The 6586-nt window shown below is 42.3% G+C and overlaps 1 pseudogene; it reads right to left on the bottom strand.

Moving 5' to 3' along the window:
- Positions 1-1261: 1261 nt before the first annotated feature.
- Positions 1262-6586, bottom strand: part of LOC128579524 (actin-related protein 2/3 complex subunit 1A-like) — a 41346-nt pseudogene continuing 36021 nt past the window's right edge.

The following is a 6586-nucleotide window of genomic DNA, read 5'->3' as shown; positions in this document are numbered from 1 at the left end:
CTGAAAAAAGTTTTTTTTTCTTGGCTCGGTGCCCGTAGCTCAGATGGCTAAGGCGCCAGCCACCTATGTCAGGGCTCGTGGGTTCAAATGTAGCCCAGGCCTGCTGAACAACAATGACGACTACAACCAAAAATAGACTGGCATTAAAGCTGGTGCCTGTACTCCCAGCTTCTTGGGAGGCTAAGGCAAGAGAGTCACTGAAGCCCAGGAGCTCGAGTTTGCTGTGAGCTGTGATGCCATGGCACTGTACCAAGGGCAACAGCTTGAGGCTCTGTCTCAAAAAAAAAAAGTTTATTTTTCTTTAGTATCATCCAAAATATGTGAATGAAGTGGTGATGTTAGTGTTTGGTTCAGAAATCCCAGAAACACCACAAATAGTTGTATTTTTTCTGTTTTACATGTTTTTTTTTTTTGTGGTTTTTGGCCAAGGTTGGATTTGAACCCACCACCTCCAGCATATGGGACTGGTGCCCTATCCCTTTGAGTCACAGGTGCCACCCTGTTTTACATTTTTTTATTCTATAAATGTTTCAAATAAGATTCTGCAGAAATTATAGTCAATAATTTTATCAAAACAACTAAGGATGTCCCTAAATTTCAAAATTTTGTTTTTATATGTACTGTGATAAATAATTTAATTTCTATGTGTTCTACTTTGCCACCCTTAACATAGTTAGATGTATCTACTCCTTATAATTCTCTTTTTTTTTTTTTTTGCCACAAAGTCATGTGCCATGGCATTATACATCACAGCAACTTTAAATTCTTGGGCTCAAAGGATCCCCTTGCCTCAGCCTTTTGAGTGCTGGGACTACAGGCTCTGTCCACTACATTTGGCTAGTTTGGAATTTTTAGTAGAATTGGTGTCTGCCTCTTGCTTGAGGCTGGTCTCGAACTAATGAGCTCAAGCAGTCTATTTGCCTTGATCTCCCCGAGTGTTAGAATTAGAGGTATGATCCCCTACATCCAGCAGCTACATTTCTTTTCTTTTCTTTTTTTTTTTTTTTGGTAGTATTTTAATTTAATTTTCTACTGGCCAAATTTACATATCTCCCTCACCCTTTCCTTTAAGTTAGTGTGACAGTTCTCCATAATAAACTACTTAAAGAGAAGCTTTGGTCAAGAATGGAATGAAATAGCAAAAAAAAAAAAAAAAAAAAAAAATCACTGTTGCTTTAAAAAAACCAATACTTTCACCAATTTTATACTCAAACAAAACCACGCAATATTTGCATCGTATGTGTTTTCAGTCTTTCCTCTCCATCCAATGGCAGAGCTGCGGTCAGCGACTGTTTGTCGTTCTGGATGGCAGAGGCTCACTCAGCTTCACATTATCAGGAGGCCCTGGATAGAAGATTCTAAGGTCTTGAAATCCCAAATTGTCATGGCTCCATCAATGCCAGTAGTGCAAAATTTGCGACAGTCTTGCTTGTTCACCTCATAAGTAGACCCTTGAGTGATGCTATTCGGGTGCAGATTCTCCAGGGCTGTATTACAGTCCTCGGTCATGGCCCTCTTGTCCGTGTTGAGGAAACGTTCCATGGCAGACATGTTGCGCTGGATGCTCTGTTTTGGAATGTCTAACTTGGACACAAAGGTCAAGCAGCCGCGATCATCGTAGTTAAAGAGCATTGGCCGGCAGCCATGACGCTATTCTCTGAGACAAATGACACACTCAGGAGTGATAGGAACTCTGTTTTCATAGTTGAGACCTGTACACTTTTTGAAGCATCAGCAACAGACACGGTGCTGCCATGACTGACCCAGGGCAGGCAGCTCCCACTGGCGGAGAAGCTGACCCCATGGACCCAGCGACCTGTGCAACTGCCTCCTAACTCTGACATGAGCTGACCAAAAGGCAACTTGCTGCCTGAGGGTGTACCTCGCTGGCTTTTCATCCACTCCTTTAATATAGGCAGAAAACTCTCTGCATTTGAAGTCACATTGTTGTAACTCATTTGCCACCTGGAAGAAAAACTTGGATCCCACTTCAGGTATGAATCAGATGGTGATGTATTACACCTGCACAGGTGGGCTGCTGCCCCAAAGGGCAAATGGCCCTGAAGAGAAAAGCAGGCTGTCTTTTATACCCTTTTTGTGCTACATGGCAAGTTAAGTAAAAATAGAAGCAGAAAGTGGTCGGTTAGCTCAGGGATGGGGTTATAGTCAGGGGGCCTATAGCGTGGCAGTTGGCATGAGGATAGCTTGGGAGATAAAGTAGCCTGGGAACTTTGTGTAGATAATTTTTTTCATCATTGTTTACCCCTTGCTAGGAGTTGGGGTAAGTTTTCCCATTGTTACCTGTTGCTAGGAGTTCTTGGGGACTCAGGGAACTTCCTTGTTCTGTTCTGAAACTTGTTTGAGGAATTAACCCACGGAGTGGGGGGTTGAGACATGCGGGGACTCAGGCTAAGACAGTCAGGTGCCTTTATGGGTCTTTTTGCTGGGTCAGTTATTACAACATGATCTACTGTCAGCAAACATTTTTGGGATGCCAATCCAAGCTGAGGATTGACTGTGGAGCCAATCAGCTTTTTAATGTATTTGCTTACGGGCGGCGCCTGTGGCTCAGTGAGTAGGGCACCGGCCCCATATGCCGAGGGTGGCGGGTTCAAACCCAGCCCCGGCCAAACTGCAACAACAACAACAACAAAAAAAAAATAGCCGGGCATTGTGGCGGGCTCCTGTAGTCCCAGCTGCTCGGGAGACTGAGGCAAGAGAATCGCATAAGCCCCAGAGTTAGATGTTGCTGTGAGCCGTGTGATGCCACGGCACTCTACCCGAGGGCGGTACAGTGAGACTCTGTCTCTACAAAAAAAAAAAGAAATGTGTTTGCTTACTCACCAGCCATTTTCAGACTCGAAGTAACAAACAGAAATGAGTCTTGCTCCACTTTTCAAAGCAAATTTGTTCTCTTAGGGGGACCAATTCACAAAAGTGGCTGCATGATTAGCTCTCAGGATCACCAGGGTTGGCTTCCAGACACCATCTTTCTGACTCCAGACATAGGGATTGCAGTCTGCCCCACAAGGGACGATGTGGTCGCTTTTGGGAGCCCAGTCAATACCTGTGATATGTCTGTTGTGCTCCTTGAGTTCATGAGCTTTTATCCACTGCCTCCCATTTTTCTTAAAGATATGCACTTTGTGATTATTGGGGCTAAGGGCAATTTGGTTACGATCCTTGTTCCAGGAATGACAGGTGATTGGCTCTAGTAAAAACTGATGCAGTGAGATTATTCTTAGAGTTTTCAAACAATGGATAGCTGGGGTGGGGGAAGGTCGGATGGGATCAGAGTGGAGAATTCACAGACTCTGGTCAGTAGATGGGAACAGGCTCAGTCGGAGGGGGTGAAGGACCGAGGCTCAGAAGGCTACATTTCATATTTATTTTATTTTATTTTATTCTAGAGACAAAGTCTTACTTTGTCACCCCCTGGTAGAGTGCTGTGGCATCACAGCTCACAGCAAGCTCAAACTCTTGGGCTTAAGCCATTCTCCTGCCTCAGCTGGGACTATAGGCACCTGCCACAATAGCTGGCTTTTTTTAGAGGCAAAGTCTAACTCTGGCACAGGCTGGTCTCAAACTCCTGAGCTCAGGACAATCCACCCGCCTTGGCGAGGTGCTAGGATTACAGGAATGAGCCACAGTCACCGGCCTACATTTCTTTTTTTTTTTTGTAGTGACAGAGTCTCACTTTATGGCCCTCGGTAGAGTGCCGTGGCCTCACACAGCTCACAGCAACCTCCAACTCCTGGGCTTAAGCGAGTCTCTTGCCTCAGCCTCCCAATTAGCTGGGACTACAGGTGCTTGCCACAATGCCCGGCTGTTTTTTGGTTGCAGTTAGGCTGGGGCCGAGTTTGAACCCGCCACCCTCGGTATATGGGGCCGGCGCCTTACCTACTGAGCCACAGGTGCCACCCGGCCTACATTACTTAAATATATTATGTCATTCAGGAGTTTATAGTATTCCTGAGGATACATTAGTGTCTCTGTTGCTACAAAATAACTCTTATAATTATCTCTGGCTTAGGATATACTTATTCATACACACACAGACACAGACACATACACATGTAGCAGAACCTCTGAACTTTCACCACTTCAGGGACTGTAACAAACTTGTCAACATACAGAGGTGATTAGCATAAGGAACCAGGCCTGCTGTACCTTGTACACATCTGGTGCATGTCTACTCTATGCAAATCAGGTCAGCTTTAGGAGATGGTCAATGTTGGGAGATGGCCCACTATGGACATTCCAGTGTGTGTTTGCATGTGTATTTTTGTATCTATCCATATACGTATATGCTGTTTGTGCGTGTGTGTGTGTGTGTGTATACATAACACATGCACAAATAGTTATATAAACACATATACATACACAGAGTGCCAAGATCTGCAGGACTGTCTCCATGGTCATGAGTGTGCATCTTCCTCCAGGTCTCTGGATGGGTATCACCACTCCCAGATTATGTCTGGGAGAAGTTGGGGAGGCCCACAGTCACTTGAGAATTCTCAGTGGGAATTCTCCAATCAGTAACCAAGATCAGGGGTCCTCTGGTTGCCAAGTAAATGAGGGTCTGCCTTCTCTAAGTGACCCTCCTTAAGAGCATTAGGAAAATTTCACAACTTCCTTTGTGAATTCTAAAGCTCTCATATAATCACTTTTTTGTGAGATAGTTTCTGATTTTGTTGCCTAGGCTGGTGTCAAAGTGATCCTCTCACCTCAGCCTCTAAGTAGGTGAGATGACAGATGTGAGTCACTGTCCTGGGCTGACATGGAAGCCTTTTTTCCCATAGATGGCTCCCAAATTTTTGTTACTATGGGAGGAATACATGAACATGGGACTTTTGTTCTACCATCTTGCTGATTTTACTGTCTCTATATATTTTTGTACTTTCTATTTCATTCTGTATTCAATTTTGTATAATTTTAGATTTAAATATTCAAAACTATGTGTTAGAATTTCAACTTATGTAACAAGTAATTTAGATAATGAGTAGGCATTCCATATTTATTAAAAGGCTCACTTGAAAGTTCTAGTTTACTCTTGGGAAAAAAGAAATCTGCAGGATTGTCATCACTTTCCTCAACCTATACTGAAATGATATTTTAATTTTTCCCAAATGCTTATTTTAAATAGTATGATTTATCAAATTTTACAAGGTTAATATTTTTATTTTATTTAAACTTTTTTGATTGCTTCTAAATGGTGAATTAAACCTTTTCAGGTTTTGTAAAAATAGCAATATATTAATAACATAATAAAAATTATCTTTACTGTTTTTAAATCTTTATTAACATTTTCTGATAAGTATCTCATGTTAATGAATTGTACATTTCCATGAAATTTTATTGTCATGTGCTGCATATAATATTCAGTATACCTGCTTATTTGATTAGCTGTTAACTAATATTAAGAAAAAATACCTGCTTGGGATAGGTCCATAGTCACAGTGGAGCATTGTAGTTGTCTAGAAAAGAGAATTTTTGTTTGAGATAGAGGCTCACTGTGTTGCTAGAATACTGTAGCATCATCCCAGGTTAGAACAACTTCCAACACCTGGGTTCAAGCGATCCTTCTGCCTTAACCTTCCAAATAGCAGGAGGTACAGGTGGCCACCACATCTCCTGGCTATACTTTTCTTCTTTTAGTAGAGATGGGGTCTCACTGTTCCTTAGCCTGGTCTCGAACTCCTGTGGTTCAGCTATCCTCCTGCCTCATCCTCCCAAAATACTAGGATTGTAAGTGTGAGCCACCACATCTAGCCACATTTTGGCTTTTATAAATAATGCTGTGATGAATGTGAGTGACTACATGTGTCTTCCCCGTTCTGCAGTGTTTATTTTGGATATATGCCCAGATGTGAGATCCCTGGATCAAATAATAAGTTTTAATTTTAGTTTTCTGAGAAACCTTCATACATTTATTTTTTATTTTTTTATCAATTTATTTTTTGAGACAGAGTCTCAAGCTATTGCCTGGTTAGAGCGCTGTTGCATTACAGCTAATAGCAACCTCAAATTCCTGGGCTCAAGCGATTCTCTTGCCTCAGCTTCCAAAGCAGCTGGGAATACAGGCGCCCACCACAACGCCCGCCTATTTTTGTTGTTGTTGCAGTTTTCATTATAGATTTAGCTGACCCAAAGCAGCCTTGGTGTGTGTGGTTGGCACCCTTCCCACTGAGGTAGGGGCACCGCCCTCCTTCATCATTTTAATAGCGTCTGCAATGTTTCCCCTCACCAACATTTCAAAAGGTTTCTAATTTCTCTATAGCTTCGACACACTTTTTTTCCATGTTGATTGTGAGTGTGATGTAATATTTTATTGTGATTTTGCTTTTCATGTCTCTAATAATTAGTACTGTAGGTATCCTTTGAAATGCCTACTGGCCATTTATATTTCTTTGAAAAATGTCAGTGAGCTCCTGCCATTCACCTGGTTCTGCTCCCAACCTCTTTTTAATTTTTTTTATTTATTTTTATTTTTTTGTAGAGACAGAGTTTCACTTTATCACCCTTGGTAGAGTGCCGTGGCGTCACACAGCTCACAGCAACCTCCAAGTCCTGGGCTTAGGCGATT

The sequence above is a fragment of the Nycticebus coucang genome, unplaced genomic scaffold, assembly GCF_027406575.1.
Source record: "Nycticebus coucang isolate mNycCou1 unplaced genomic scaffold, mNycCou1.pri scaffold_62, whole genome shotgun sequence".
Classification (NCBI taxonomy): domain Eukaryota; kingdom Metazoa; phylum Chordata; class Mammalia; order Primates; family Lorisidae; genus Nycticebus; species Nycticebus coucang.
Note: the sequence above shows the minus strand (reverse complement) of the source record. Positions and strands in the feature narration are given on the sequence as shown.